A 17,421-nucleotide genomic window follows, 5' to 3' on the forward strand; every position below is an offset into this window, starting at 1 on the left:
AAGATAGATGCTTTTGAACTGTGGTGCTGGAGGAAAGCTCTGAGAGTGCTTTGGACTGCGAGAAGATCCAACCAGTCCATAATTCAGGATATAAAGCCTGACTGCTCATTGGAGGGAAGGATAGTAGAGGCAAAGATGAAGTACTTTGGCCACATCATGAGAAGAAAGGAAAGCTTAGGGAAGAGTATGATGCTGGGGAAAATGGAAGGAAAAAGGAAGAGGGGCCCACTAAGGGCAAGATGGATGGATGGCATCCTTGAAGTGACTGGATTGACCTTGAGGAGCTGGGGGTGGTGACGACTGACAGAGAGCTCTGGCATGGACTGGTCCATGAAGTCACAAAGAGTCGGAAATGACTGAACGAATGAACAACAACTATATGGCAGTGTGGACTCAGATATCTCAGTTCAAAGCAGATATTGTGGGATTTTCTGCCTTGATATTCTGGGTTATATGGCTGTGTGGAAGGGCTCTCAGTTATCCGTGTCCACATTCAGGTAATGTGGGATTTCTTTTGCCTTGATATTCTGGGATATAGGGCTGTGAGGAAGGGCCCTTGTCGTGCCAGGCTCTTCCTGCTCCCCTTGGGCTCAGCTTCAATGGCTCCTTGACACTAAGGATCTTGTCCCATTTGGGGAAGTTCATAATCATGAAATCATGCCCTTGTAGGGCCCTTCCACACAGCCCTATATCCCAGAATATCAAGGCATAAAAAATCCCACATTATCTGAGTGTGAACGCAGATAACTGAGTGCTCTTCCACATAGCCCTATATTCCAGAATATCAAGGCAGAAATCCCACAATATCTGCTTTGAACTGGGTTATCTGAGTCCACACTGCCGTATATTCCAGTTCAAAGCAGACAATGTAGGATTTTATCCTGCTGTGTGGAAGGGACCTCAGATAACCTAGGGCCCTTTCACACAGTCATATAACCCAGGTCCCATCCAGACAGTACCTCTATCCCAGGAGCTTCTGCAGCAAACAGGAGGGTGACCAGACGCTGTTTCCTGTAAATATGGAAGCAATCACTACAAAAGGCAAAAAACACAAGATTTCCAGGTGCAGGAATATCGCAGTTTTGAACCGAATATGCGGATCTTCGCATGTCTGTATGTTCCTGCAATCAGAAATCACAAGATTTTTTTTTATCTGGGTTTGTTCCTGAGTTTTAGATGTTTGTTCTTGATTGGTCAGTTCCAAAAAAGAAGGTGATGTTTGAGTAGAAGGCAAAAGCTTTGTTTGTATGCCAGAAACTTCATGAAACTTGTGGAGGGCACATTTTCTCTGTCCAGGATAAAGTTGTACATCTTTTCACAAGAAGAGCAACCAGAAACAGCCATGTATAACCCAGAAACAGCACCCTGTTGTTTAATGCCACAAGTACACAACAAAATCTGTCTGGACCAGTGATTCTCAACCTGGGGAGGGGGGGTCCTGAGGGGGTGTCAGAGGAGTCGCCAGAAACCATCAGAAAACACAATGTTTTCTGTTAGTCATGAGGGTTCTGTGTGGGAAGTTTGGCCCAATTATATCATTGGTGGGGTTCAGAATGCACTTTGATTGTAGGTGAACTATAAATCCCAGCAACTACAACTCCCAAATGTCAAGGTCTGTTTTTCCCCCAAACTCCACCAGTATTCACATTTGGGCATATTGAGTATTTGTGCCAAGTTTGGTCCAGACCCATCATTGTTCTCTTACAGTGCTCTCTGGATGTAAGTGAACTACAACTCCAAAACTCACTATCAATGCCAACCAAACCCTTCCAGTATTTTCTGTTGGTCATGGGAGTTCTGTGTGCCAAGACTGGTTCAATTCCATTGTTGGTGGAGTTCAGAATGCTCTTTGATTGTAGGTGAGCTATAAATTCCAGCAACTACAACTCCCAAATGACAAAATCAATCCTCCCCTCCAACTCCACTAGTGTTCAAATTTGGGCGTATCGGGTATTTGTGCCAAATTTGGTCCAGTGAATGAAAATACATCCTACATATCAGATATTTTCATTATGATTCATAACAGTAGCAAAATTACAGTCATGAAGTAGCAACGAAAATAATTTTATATTTGGGGTTCACCACAACATGAAGAACTGTATCAAGGGTTCGCGGCATTAGGAAGGTTTAGAACTACTGGTCTGGACAGATGGCCAGGCAGACAGGCTCTAAAAGGTGTCAATAATGACAAAGTTCTGTTCTTGGCTTGAAAGTCTGTGTTCCTGTTTGTGCAGTGCTGATTTGGGCATAAGTGGTCCTACTCCGTAAACTTTGAGTGGCAGATGCTTCATGAAATGTCAGGAGGGCACAGTTTCCTTGACCAGGACAAAAATGGAACTTTTGCAGTGATTCACTACAGTGAGTTTCTGCATGTCTGCATTTTGAGGTTTTTTTAAAAACCCGCAGAAGTTTCAGGCGGAAGTCCTGCATCAGCCATCTTGGAAGCTTCTAAATATCACAACAAAGCATCAGATCTGGACAACAAAGACAAAACTCCCAGGACCAACAAGTCTGTATGTAGACCTCTACTGAAGTCCCAGAATTTTTTGTCCCAGTTTAAAATTCGTGATTTAGTGCTCTCTGGAAACACCCCCAGAATATCAAGGCAGAAGATCCCGCAATATCTGCTTTGAACTGGGTTATCTGAGTTCACAGTGTCATATATCCCAGTTTAAAGCAGAAAATGCGGGATTTTATTCAGCTGTGTGGAAGGGACCTAAAGTAGTGGGAGGATAGGGATCTTGAGTGACAGACGCTCCCTGCAAAGTCTTGAAAGATGTAGATGAGGCAACCAGACCAGAGGAATAGGCGGTTGGAAGGTTCATCTATACTATACAAGAATGGAGTTTGACACCACCTTAACTGCCATGGCTCAGTGCTATGGAATTCTAGGATTTCTTGTTTTGTGAGGCACCAGCACTTTTTGGCAGAGAAGGCTAAAGACCTTGTGATACGACAACTCCATTGATCCCATAGCTATGACCCCTGGCAGATGAAAGATGAGGGCCTTTCCACACTGCCCTATATCCCAGGATCTGATCCCAGATTATCTGCTTTAAAGTGGAATATATGAGTCTCCACTGCCAGATATTCTGGGATAAGCAGCTAATCTGGGATCAGATCCTGGGATATAGGGACAGTGTGGAAGGGCCCTGGGTGGAAACTCAACATGGGAGAGGGGAGAGAAGCAAAGTGCTACAGTCTCTTCTAGCTTGTGTGTGTTCCCTCATTAATAATTTTTCCCAATTGGAACACACTCCAAGGTTGCTTGGACACATGGGCCTGGTTTTTATCTGAGAAATATTGAAGAGTTCAATCACGAGCCTTCCAAGATCCTCTTACACTACCATAGAAAATCCAAATTATCTGCTTTGAACTGGATTATATGGCAGTGCAGACTCATATAATCCAATTCAAAGCAGGTAATCTGGATTATCTGATTTGATAATCTGGATTATATGGCAGTGCAGAAGGAGCCCCAGAGGTTGCTGAAGTGTATCTCCCAAGATTCCTCACCAGGGCTGCTGATATTAGTAATCCAGCAAAATCTGGAAGGCTGCTCCTCAGGTTTTGGTTGGTACACATTTTGGACTTGAGCTTCCAGAAGTTCCATCCATCATGGCCTGTGATCAGGGATGGTGGGAGTTAAAAGGCTGGGGATCCATTGTTTTCATACAATCAAGTAAAATATCACAAAGTAGTGAGCCAGCTTTGTTCAATATCCAGAAAACTCAGAGACTTGTTTATTGAGTGACATTTCAACTGGTAGCATTTTGGTTGGTTCTCCTACCGCTGCTAAAGATATCATGCAGCTGCCAGTTTTGGAATGATTAACCATTGGCAGCTTTTCTCTGTTTCCTCCTACAGCAGACACGAATGGAGTATGCTTTTCCTTTCCACCTGTCCATATCAACATGTGCTCGGTATGGTTTACTGAAAGGCATGCTGGCTTGGTAAAGAATAGCATTTTCCTCTGCAATTTCTTGAGTGACAGGAATATCATGCTATCAGATCAAAAACTAAGGGATAAAAAAGTTTCCCTCCACAAAAGAAGATCCTAAAAGAGTCCTGTTCAACAAATGGGAAAAGAAGGATGATCTTCATGTGAAAGAAGGCATATAATTGGGAAAAATATAGAAAGAAGTAGAAAAAAAATAAGTAAAGGTACCATGAGTGGAACACCCGTATCCACTTGGGTCATGTTCCAAGATACACGAACACATAGATACAGTGGATGCCTGAAACTGTGAATAATAGGGAACTCCTTATTTTGACTATACCTGGAGTAGAAGCGTACCATAGATGCACTCTGGAAGACTTCGAGAGGCCTATGGACACGGTCAGAATTTTTTTTGGAGCACAGGTAAGCATTCGCAAAATGCCAATGGTTATTTTATGTCTAGGGAAGTCTGGTTACAGATTCATTGCAATTTTTTCCCAGGCTGTTGTAAGTTTTTCAGGTTGCATGGCCATGTTCCAGAAGCATTCTCTCCTGACGTTTTGCCTGCATCTATGGCAGACATCCTCAGAGATTGGGAACTATGAAAAAAATCAATTTCCACAGTTTACCAAATGGAGAAATGCATGCCAGTAAAAATTATTGTGTTGTAAAATGCTATCTCCATTTGTTGATTCAGCAACTTATAGTACATAGTGCTAAATACTAAAAGAGCCCCATTACAGTTTTGCTCCGGAGTTCTTACTTGGGCAGTATTCAATTTTTGTTTGTTTCAGTAAGTGCATTTTCCCCAACTTTTTTTACACATGCATTTTTGCTGCGTAAGAGCTGCTTTCCCAATGATATTACCTCAGCAACCAAAGTGGAGGAGGGCTGTTGTGGTTTTCAATGGCATCATTGCGCTTTTTTCATCTACAGTCATGCTACGGTTCTATAGGATAGCAACTAGCTAAGAAGTATGAAAGAAATCTTGGACTGGAGTGATGGCAATTACTTGAGTAACTGGGACATTTCCACCACCACTAGAATGATGGGGAAATATAATATTAATTCATTTGGCTTGAGTATTAGAAAGTATATCTACTGAAACCTTATATGTCAGCCCCTTCCTTTTGGTTCACAATAAAAAACAAACAAACATCTTTGTGAAACTAGCATGTTGTGTAAAGACTACAGCTGAATCTGCTGTTCCCAATCTCTCAGGATGTCTGCTTTTTTTAAAAAAAAGAAAGAAATTAAAACATCTTTTAGTAATTTTCTCTTAAAATACTCATCACTTCATAGTGTGCAATCATATTTCACTTCCTCTTTCATTTCTACTTTTTTATGCACACACACCACAAAAGCCAAGGCATTCTGTAAAGCCAGATCAGTAATGAGTTTTACATTTTTTGTCAATACATTGTGAAACAGAATTTAACTTACATGCTGTGGCCCAGAAAAATAGTATTTGTTTTCTCACAGCTTGAAACCATCTTTTAAAATTTTGATTCAATTTATTTTATATATATATATATATATATATATATATATATATATATGCCCTATTAATGGGAAAATGGAGCAGGCTTCAAGTGCAATGAATTTGAACAGTTTAAGAGGCATCTCTCATAACCTCCAACAATAAAATACAACACATTCCGAAATCCACTCTGAGTCCCCTTCAGGGTTGAGATAGAGCGGGTAAAAATACAGTAAATAAATAAATAACCCACAATTCCATGATACACTTTTTGAGCCAACTAAAAGGCTTGAAATACATCATGCAAACTTTCAAAGCTCCCATGGCTGCTTCATCATCCAAAAGTTTGACATATTTATTTATTTGCTTACAGTATTTATATTCTGCCTTTCTCACCTCACAGGGGACTCAGGACAGATTACAATGCACATATACATGGCAAACATTCAATGCCATAGACATACAACATATATAGACAGACACAGAGGCAATTTAACATTCCAGCTTTCCAGCTTCATGAGAGTATGCTCGATTCCAGTCACAGGGGGAGCTGTCGCTTCACCATCCACTTGTGACACAGAGTCTTTGATGGAATACTTCCTCATTCTTATGTACACTGCTGGAAGGTTTTATGGTGTTGTAAATTAGTTAGATTGTCCTCCCTGCATAAAGTGGTACCTAAATTTCCTACATGACAGATGAAACTGTCTTTCGGGCTGCATAGGTCAACAGCAAGGTCGACTATTATTGGTTGGTCTGGCTTCGAACTCATGACCTCTCAGTCAGTAGTGATTTAATGCAGCTAGCTACTAACTAGCTGTGCCACAGCTCAATCTGCTAGAAGAGGAAGTAATGACGTTAGGGTCATTTTATGTTCAGAAGTTGTTTGTATCAACTAAGATAGTCTGGAAGGACATCAGTGCAGGCAGAGGTCACTTGCCTCTTTAACCCCATGGGAACTGGGAGACAGAGTCATAAAGTTCACACAATAAAATTTCAACTCCCTTAGCAATAGAAAGTGACTTTTCTTGAGATCTAACCTGTTTCTGTCTTGTGTGATGCTACTCTGCCTCCTTCCTAGGAAGAAAATTACTTAAGTAGAGAAGCAGAAACTTCAAGCAGTGTATCAGTTTGGAGAGAGAAAGAAGGACCCTTCTGGCAGTTCTAAGGAAAGCATATACCATATATACTTGAGTATAAGCCGACCTGAATATAAGCTGAGGCATCTAATTTTACCACCAAAAAACTAGGAAAACTTATTGACTTGAGTATAAACTGAGAGTGGGAAATGCAGCAAAAAATAAATATAAATCCCAATAAAATACCAATAAAATTACATTGAGGCATCTGTAGGTTAAATGTTTTTGAACATTTGCATAAATGTTCAAAATGCAAAGCCTGGGAGGGGGGTCTGGGGTCCCACTCTCTTCATCACATATCCATCCCCGCCCCAAACAACATCAATAGTTACAGTCAGTAATGATAGGTCTGTTTGCCAATCATGACTGTGTGCAGATCCGCTGTCGGTAGAGTCACAGTGGTCTCTGGATATGGGCAAATTGCAACTCCCATAATCACAGATCCATTCCCTACCCCCACACCCTCAAGAATTTAAAGCTGGTCATGATGGGTCTGTATACCAAATTTGGTCCAGATCCATTGTTGGAAGGAGTCCCAGTGCTAGAGGTGGAAGCCATCTTAGAAATTGCATCAAACATAAATACATATACATACCTACATACATATTTTGACTTTTATTAGATAACTGACTTAGGTACCCAGCGATGCCTGGGTTAGGTAATTTGTATCACTATTGATTAGAAAAAGATAGTCTTTTTTAAATGAATGCTCCCATTAGAAAATGCATAAGGATGGGGGCAATCTACAATTCTTAGAGTCCAAGGTCAATCAGCCGCAAACACCACCAGTATACAAAGTTGGCCATGTTGGGTCTGTGTGCCAAGTTTGGTCAAGATCTATTGTCATTTGGGGTCATGGTGCTCTCTGGATGTGGGTGAATTACAACTCCCCAAATTCCAGGTCAATTTCACCCAAACCTCACCAGGATTCAAAGTTGGGCATGTTATGTATGTGTGCCAGGTTTGGTCAGATCCATCATCATTTGATTCACGGTGCTCTCTGAGTGTAGATAAACATTGGCCAGGGGTGACTGTATCCCTGGAGTGGCATTGGGGCTTTCCACTCTCCATGGAATGACCCTTGATTTATCTACAAGTCATATAAACATCCAGAATTTTGGCCTCAAAACTTATCTCAATGTGTTCACGAGATTGTCATATACATTTGTATATATAGTAGCTAAAATCTTTACCATGACTTCCTTGGGAAAATAGTTGGCTATAGATTTATGGGTGCTCTCCACAAAATAGAACAGTGATAACCCAGAGATTATGACTTCATATTCTAGTGCCAGATCTTTCTTGGTTTCATTCAAAACTTTCTAAGATATTTTGTATAAAATCTAAACCCATTGCGAATACCTTTTAGGGCAATTTCGCTGAGAAATTGCCCTAATCTTATAATTTTAAAAAATCCTTCAAAATTCCTCAGATGTTCCACATTGCATTTCTCATCCACACTAATATAAATGTGATGGTGGCTGCCAAAACTTGGACTGCCCACTGTATTCTGTCAGTTAAACAAAGAAGGGTTCCTTCTCATTCCATATGGACTGTTGACAGCAACTGCGTGATGGGGGAACAAAAGGAAATAGCGCCATTACTTTTCTCACTCTGACAATGAATACAGAAGCATAATTCTTTTTAAAAGAAACATACAGAGAAAATATCATTTGGCTTTCATGACATCTACAGGTTATTATATTGCAGTCTCCAGATGTGACTTACACTTCAGCATATAACAAAAATTAAAACTTCAGCCCTACATATACTGGGAGTGAGTCCTACTGAACAATGGGACATGTATTGTCGAAGGCTTTCATGGCCGGAATTACAATCTGTTTAAACTACAAGCAGTGGGACATGCTTGTAGTTTAAACAGATTGTAAATTCCTTTCCATCTGATTTCACAAAAGCTGTCTGTATATTAAACCAATATCTGCTGACAGTAATAGACAGGATGAGGGCAAACAAATCAAAATGTAATCTAGGTCCCTTTCTACACTGTCATACAAAATCCAGATTATCTGCTTTGAACTGGATTATATGGCAGTGTAGACTCATATAATCCAGATAATGTGGGCTATCTTTTTGATAATGGATTATATGCGAGTGTAGAAGAGGCCTTAGAAGTCTCTCATTCATGAAGACATCAAAAGTCAAAGTCAACTGAATGACAGTTAACAACAACAGAGGTCAGAAACAATCAGAGACTGGGACAGGAATTTCTTTGTTGTTGTTTATTTGTTCAGTCGCTTCTGACTCTTCATGACCTCATGGACCAACCCACGCCAGAGCTCCCTGTCAGCTGTCACCACCCCCAACTCATTCAGAGTCAAGCCAATCACTTCAAGGATAACATCCATCCATCTAGCCCTTGGTTGGCCCCTCTTCCTTTTTCCTTCCATTTTCCTAAGCTTTCCTGTCTTCTCATGATGTGACCAAAGTACTTCATCTTTGCCTCTAATATCCTTCCCACCAATGAGCAGTCAAGCTTTATTTTCTGAAGTATGGATTGTTGGATCTTCTTGCAGTTAGGAATTTCTAGCAAAGTAAAACTTTTTGTGAAGCAAGCAGGAATGAGAATGGGAAGGTTGAATGAAGCTTGAGCAAATTAGTTATTGTAGAGGAGTTAAAGAAAAGCAAATCCTGGCTTGAGTGGGTTCATCCCTTTCCCCACCACTACCTTTAAATAAATTGCACAATCGGCTGTAATGGCACAGGAATTTCCTTTGGCGGTGGTGGCTTCTCTTTAGGACAACCATAGCTGAAAGTAATAGGTAAGATGGAAAGCACCCATAGCTCTCTACCTCAGGAACTATAAATGGACAAAGACAAGACATTAGTCTTAGGGGAAGGCTGTAGTCCTTAGGCAGATGCAAATTTCTCTAAAGTATGCTCTTCATCAGTCAATACCACCTCAAATAAGTAGAGGGGAAGGTGGAACCTAAAACATATTAAAATCGTGTTTGAAAGGATTCATAAATGGATGCCAAACAGCCTCACCATAAATGATGTTTTGCAAATAAAAACTGATTCCAGAATACAAAATATCCAAGAAAAGATGGTTGATGGTTGAAATTACAACAACCTTTCATAATGTAGCTGTTTTGTCATGACATTATAAGAAGGGGAAAGTGAGTTGTGTGTTCCCATTTCAAGCAGACTGGCCCCCCGGATTATATAAACCAGTTCCTGATTGTCCTTTGTTGTGCTACAAGGGCACGCAGCCTCTTGCTGAAGGTTTGTTGTAAAGCTTCTGTCCCAACCCAACCCAGGAACAAATTATTTATTGTAAAGTCAAATTCCCCAATGTCATAGAGATTATGCTTTGATGAAACAAGACACAGCAGAGCAGAAGAGTTCAGCACTGGAAGGAAACAAACCAAAATGAGGCGATTGACTGTCCTTAGGTGCTCTGTTTTATACCAAAATTAAGGCTAGTCAGAGGGCCGAAATACTGTAAAAAGGCACTGGATCTCATTTGATTGTGGAAGGTAAGCAGGGTCAGCTCTGGTTAGATCTTGAATGTGAATGCCAGGTGATGTGGACTATATTTCAGAGGAAGGAACTGGCAAAACTACCTCTGAGTATTCTTTGTATAAGAAAACCCTATGAAATTCATGGGATCACAACTAGTCATTAAGCGACCCAAAGGCACACATACACGCAAAGTTAGCTGAACTCAGCACTGATTCAAAGATTACCCCCAAATGTTTGTTCTGTCTGCCCACTTTGTTTCTGAAGCCTGTTCCTGACACAGACAAGGATGTGCCAGCTCATTGCTGATGAAAAAAACACAGAGCATGGTAGAACTTCTCAGTCAAATGCCCCAGAGCCTAATTAGTTAGTTGTGCTCTACAGATGGCATTAATTAAAAAGAGGGCATTACACTGATCAAGGCTACAATAGTTCCTTGGATTTGTACTGCATTTGTCAGGGCACTCCTCCCACCTGCTGTTTGCTTGTGCTGTGTTGGGCTTTCTGATCTGTCAAAAAGTTTGCCTTGCATTTTGCATGCGGGCTGTGCTCAGCCAAATCTGTTCAGGCCAGTGAAGATCATCATCAGTGTAAGATGGCTGTTGACATCCAAAGGACTCAAAACAATTATCTTCCTTTACATATAAATATATACAACTATCCCCTATTAACTTTTTCCCAAGGATTACATACCTGCATAATGTTTACCAGATTCTATCCACAATTGCATCACACATTTACAAGAGAAGATTTACAGCCTTATCACATGGGGCAATTGCAGTGTCCTAGAATGCTTCTGCCTCGGTTCGCCATGGAGACCCATGTTGACAGTCAAATGATGTAGAGCTCCAGGGGGCTCCATGAGCGGACTGGGAGGGCAGCATGGTGGGACGCTGTCCCTGCCAACATGCAAGCCACCCTGTGTTCCATAATGAATAACAGGGCAACAGTGAAGCCGAGACACTTCCCCACATGGAATAGGGAAGTGTCTGCTGGGGGCCAGGGCACCAGGATTGCCCCACTGCTGCCATGATTTGCCATGGAGGCTGGTGAATCATGGCACTGGATCTTATCCATGTGATTAGATCCTTAATGGACCTTTCACTACACGAAAATGTTTTTGAATTAGTTGAGTACCATGAGCAGTGATTCCCAACTTTTGGTCCTCCAAATGTTTTGGACTTCAGCTCCCAAAATTTTCTTTAGTATATAAAAAAAAGACCTCTAAGATATATAACTGGATGTTTGTTCTTTAACTGTTACAAGAAAGAAGCAGTCTTCTTTGTTTTGGGTACTATAGTATATAACATTCAGGAGAGACTGCACAGATCATCATGGCATCCATTCCTTTGCATCATGATAGACGCTAATGAGATAAATCACTTCTCATTTTCTCTTCCTTTAAAAATGTATCAGTTTAGCTCTCAATATTTTTATTAACCACTCATTCCAATTGTCTATTTTATTTTCAATTTTCAAAGAGAAGGAACATTGGCATTATTTTTTAAATAAATCAGTAACAAAATATATTTTTGCTAAAATTGCTGTATAATAAAATTTATACAGATTTAATAGTCTATATATTTTTTGAATTGCTGTTCACATTGATTTCCTTTCTTTAAACTTTTATAGAATCATTACGCAAACAGAAAAGTCTCCTAAAGAATGAAAAGCTAATATCAAAGTTTTTTAAAAAAAACTAAGGCTCCCAAGAAAAGATAATTCTGGTAGAAATGTTTTAAAGTTGCACTTTGAGAAGCAGTTTGTGTAGTTAAACCATTTTGATGGCGTCCTTTGAGATGGGAGGCCTGCATTGCAATCCCAGTTTATAAGGACATAAAAACGATAGTTGTCTGATAGTTGAGAATGTTTCCAGTTATTGCTCTTTTTACTATCTAAAAAAGATAATGCTAGATAATAAGGAGTGAGGGTTTAGTTGCTGCTCCTATTAGTGACAGGCGGAGAGATTAAAATGCTTGCTCTTATGTTAGAATGTTTACTACAAACATTGCATTTTCCCCATACTTCTCTGATACAAAATTCACATCCTGGTTTCTTGTATAAATCTTTCAATGCACAGTTTGTAGGCGAAATAATCCATCTGATCAACCAAGAGGTGAACAGAAGAGCTGCTCCCCCCAAAAGAATGTAGGCTCCCAATTAATATCAGATAGCAGTGTCTTCACATGACATGCCTTGAGGCACTCCAGATATATGAATGCAACTGCCTGTAGAGCTCACCAAGTAGCCAGATGTTGTTGCCACAGTCTTCCAGAGCTTGGCATCTGGGGCCCAGCTTGCCTGGAGAAAGGCCTTAGGTGCTTAACCTCATTGTTGGAGAAGGTGCAGAAGGAGAGCTAAGCGACAGATGAAGACATCGGAAACCTTTGCATCACTTCACCGGAAATTGTACCTCAGATAAATCAGAAGCTTCCCTTGACTAGATATTTTATTAAATATGTACTTTAAGAAACCAATGAAATAATGTTCTTGGCAGAAAATATCCATGGGAAAATACTAAGCACACCTATTTGACCAATGCACACACAGTTTTGTGCTTCCATGCACACTCTAAAAGTACAGTTAAGCAGTTAAGCCTGGGTGTTGGTATTCTAATATTATACCAGTTACAATTAATCCTCTATTGTCCCATTTTTTTCAGTGGCATTTAAAAAGTCCCAGTTTCTCCTTCCTCCTGTCACTTTCAGTCTTTGTCCTCAGTTTACTTCAGATGCTGTAAATTGAGTTCAACGTGCAAAATAGGTTTACAATCAAGTGAACAGGGCAGGATTGGATCTGGCAAAGCAAGCTTCCACTAGGTTTTCCATTCTTCCTCATTATTATTATTTTTTTACCATCCTGACTATACTCCGATGTTGCTGGACCACATCCCGTTTTTAAAATCTGTGAAACAATGGAAAATGTGTTATGCTTGAATACGAATTTTATGTTGAGAGCATGTATTTTCCTCTTGCCAAAGCATACACCTAAATGCATATTCCACCATTTCTAATCACATTCTACCAGGTGAAATGCAAAGCATCTCTCCTCTTGTCTCTGTTTCCTTTTCCCTCTGGTAAAATGCAGAGGAGTAATATCGAGAATTTCCTCCTGTCTAATATTAAGAGCTGCTGCTAAAAGAGTTGATCATAGGTGGAGAAACTTGGATCATGATAGTATTTTCTCTGCTGTTTTATTTCTCCATTTGTTCACAAGAATTGATGGGATTGCTTGCTGCTTCACTTCTTCCTCATCTCATCTAGCTTAGGAGTAGGCAACTGGTTTCCCAAGGACCACATGCAGAAAATGTTGTCATTTGCAATTTTAGGTGCCTTTAAGTCATTTCTGACTCATGGAGATTCTAATGCAAACTTATAATGGAGTTTTCATGGCAAAATTTGTTCTGAGGAGTTTGCTTTTACCTTTCTCTGAACTAGTAAGAGCAAGTTTTGCCCAAAGTCATGCAGTGGTCTTCTATGACAAAGTGGAGATTCAGCCTGGGTCTCCTGGAGTCAAACCACAATACCATGCTCTCCAAGCTAAGAAAATGCTTGGCTCTCCAGATGTTTTGGAATACAGCTCTCAGAACCCCTTATCCCGATCCAAACACATAAGATTTTCTCTCTGAATAAAAGGCATGATCCTCCTATTTCATTTCATTCAACGGAAATTAGATATCTTTCTGTTTCCTTTGAAATTGTGTTTATAGAACTGTCCTACAAAGAGCTCACCATATGCAGATAAGGATTTGCCTAGAAATGGTGGTAGATTGTGGCCCTCCTCTTCTTCACTAATATTGAGTGTCCCTCTGCTTAGGATCATGAAGCTCTATCCCTCACCATTATTATTATTATTATTATTATTATTATTATTATTATTATTATTATTTGAAACACAACAAGATTAGTACACCGCAAACAAGATCACTCTGCTGGCTGTTGTATTGGATCACACGTCGGACACTTCCCAAATGTCTAGGACTGTGTGATGTATCAGCGAATAATGCGTGCAGATCCCAGTAGGGTGGCCTTTTGCAGATGGTAATTTTGTCAGCGCCAATTGTATTTAAGTGCAGGCCAAGTTCTTTAAGCACTGCAGCCAGTGAGCTGATCACCACTGGGACCACTTTTACTGGCTTCTGCTAGAGACTTTGCAGTTCGATCTTTAAATCCTTGTATCGTGTCAGCTTTTCCAGTTGTTTCTCTTCAATCCTGCTTTTTCCTGGGATTACAATATCAATGATCCATTCTTGGTTTTTAACACGATCGTGAGGTCAGGAGTATTGTACTCCAAAACTCTGTCAGTCTGAATTCGGAAGTCCCAGAGTAGTTTGACATGTTCATTTTCTGTAACTTTTTCAGGCTTGTGATCCCACCAGTTCTTTGTTGTTGTTGTTACCGTATTATCGTTTTCATGCTATGTGCATCATTATTGTTATTATTGCAGAATCTTTATGGATGAGGCATGGATGATCTGTTCGATTTTATAGAGTTGGAACCAAGATTCCAGATATTTTATACGATGGTCTTGGCAGCAGTGTCTTTTGAGCTTTGGCATTGAGAGAACCATATTAAAACCAACATCGCTCTCATTATCAGTGGAGGGCAACATTAGCTCAGCTGGGCCAGCAGTCTGCAGCAGGAGATGTGAAAAACTAGCCTCATAACTACACACAATCGGGTGATCAGTCCAACGAAATTACACGGATCCAATTTGCATGCTGTGAAGACATTTGGCACAGGCTGTCCATGAGCCTAGACACCTTCATTGGGACAGAAATGCACAATAAGAATGGTGATATAACATTCTCATCTATTTCAACAAGGAGAAGCCTTTCCTCTCATCCTTTTCATGAAAAAGATTATTCCAATAACATCTTCCTGTGTCTAGGAAGTAAAAAAGCCCTGTCTGCCATATTGCGGTGGTTCAGTCAGTGTGCTGAGCCAGGAAAGCTCAGCTGTAATAAAGTTTGGCACCAACCGCTCACCATATACCTGCACCATCCTGTGCAATTTAATTGGCATTCAGTGGCTTGATAAATGGATTGGCTTAATGAGACAATATACTTGACATATGCAGGGCTCTCCTGAGAAATAAGATTCATTTTTGCACTCTGCACATCAACATGCTACAGATACCAACACAGCCACCTCCAACAGCTGTGCTATAAACAATGGAAATGCCTTCCCCCTGTGCTGACCCAGAAGGCTGCCGGGCTCTAGCTGAACGTGATGCTTTCCTCAATGCGCCTCCTCCTTTTACAGGTTCCCAGTTGCCTCCCCCAATGTGACACCCTCCCAATGCATTGGACTACAACTCTCATCATCCCAGATTTGTGCTGATGGGAGTTGTAGCCCAAAATATTTGCACAGCACCTTATTGGGAAAGGCTGCCCTCCAAAGTAGACACTATGGCCTTCGTATCCACAGGACTCATATCTTTGGCTTCATTTATCATCTTCTGACAAAATATGCTCTCTCTATGGTATTCTTAGTCTAGAAGCCTGTCATTTCAATAGTGTTCTCTATTGCTTATGGTTTTACACACACACATAAAGCTCGGGAAAATACCCCTTGATGGGTGTTGTATTGTATTGCCAGCAACATAAATCCAATATGTTTAGAAATATATAAACAACTCTTGGGACATTTACTGGTTGGTCTAAAGAAGTGTGAGTTCTCACAATATAGTTCCTTCATTTTGCCAGATTTTGCTGGTTGCTATTATTTCTGTGTCCACTTCTTCCACTTGGGGCTGTTTATGATTTTTTTTTTTTTAAAAAAATAGGGCATGGTTTGGTAAGGTGATCCATTGAGTTGAAGGATAGATTTTCTCTTATCTCCATTTTTAATTCAAAAATTAAGGTGCCAAAAAAAATCGCTGATGCATTATCGCAATATATTTTTAAGGCAATGAAGAGAATGGCATGTATTGTTCTAAAATGCATTGAAATGAAAAAAACAAACCCTGCTTGAGTGTAGAAATAAAAAATGTTGGAGGGATTGCCAGAAAATATTCCAGAACAGGAACATTGCTTGGATACAGGGCAAATGTGTTGGGCAGTTGTGCTATTTATCGCCATAGTTGTCTGGTTTGGAGTTTCAGACCAGACAGCCATGGTAATAAATACCACAACTGCTCAGGCTATTTGTCCTGGCTGGAGAGATCCTCAGACATGTAAAGTGTCATAAGATCTTACTATGCAAACACAAGTGTTGTGGATTGACCTCATGTCAAAACTGGATCTATTGCTGGAGTGTGTGTGTGTGTGTGTGTGTGCAGCCCTGGGAACACTATACAAATGAGGTTTTTCTTAGAATTTTGAATGCTCACACCTCTAAAAACTTTTGGGGGGCTTTATTCTCAAATAAAACGAAACATACCCTTTTGTACTTGCTTTTGTACCTGAAGTACTTCTGCTGATACTGGAGATGTGGGCCATAGGGCTTGAGTGATGAGCTCAACAAGGCAAATGCAGCTCTCAGATCCTGCATTCTTGTCCTCACTTAAATCATGGAATAGTAAGTTTGAAAGGAGCTTTCATTCAGCAGCCTACTTGTTTGGATGCTGGAGAATAAACACACTCTCAAAAGTAAACTCCAGTGTATAAGAAGTATCATGTTGAAGGTAGGTGTGCGCGCCTTCATGTTGCCTGTAGGTGTATGGTGACCTTCTGCATCTCTCGGGGTTTCTTGGGCAAAGAATGAGTGATTTTTCCAGTTCCTTCCTCTGAAATACAGCATACTTCACCTGATATTCCTTAGTAGCATGAAGCTACCTAACTAGGGATGGCCATATTTAGCTTCACAGTACAATTGATCTAAAACAATGGTGTGTGCCTCTAGATGTTTTGGACTTCAGCTCCCACAATTCCTAAGAGCTGATAAGATGGCTGGGATTTTTGGGAGCTGAAATCCAAAACACCTGAAGGAGCACAGTTTGAGGGTCCTTCCACATAGCCCTATATCCCAGAATTTCAAGGCAGAAAATCCCACAATCTCTGAGTGTGGACTCAGATAACCCAGTAGAAAGCAGAAATTGTGGGATACTCTTGATACTCTGGGATATATAACGGTGTGGAAGTGCCCTGAGAAACACTGATCTAGAACAAAGAGAAGCTAGGACCTTTATGTCTTGGCTTACATTTAGGGCAGAGCTTGGGAAATTTACTTTTTGACAACTCTCAGAATCCCATAGCCATAAAAAATGTACAATCTTTGATATAAATCTCTGTTTGCTCACTGCAAACCTTCACTGTTTAATTAGAAACCTCCTATGAATGCAATGGCAATAGTGTAGTGATCGCTGAGGATTCTTTTATCACGGACAAGATGAATATCAAACCTGAGAAATGGAGCAAAACATGGCTGCATCTGGCTACT

Source organism: Anolis sagrei, chromosome 1 (assembly GCF_037176765.1).
Source record: "Anolis sagrei isolate rAnoSag1 chromosome 1, rAnoSag1.mat, whole genome shotgun sequence".
NCBI lineage: Eukaryota > Metazoa > Chordata > Lepidosauria > Squamata > Dactyloidae > Anolis > Anolis sagrei.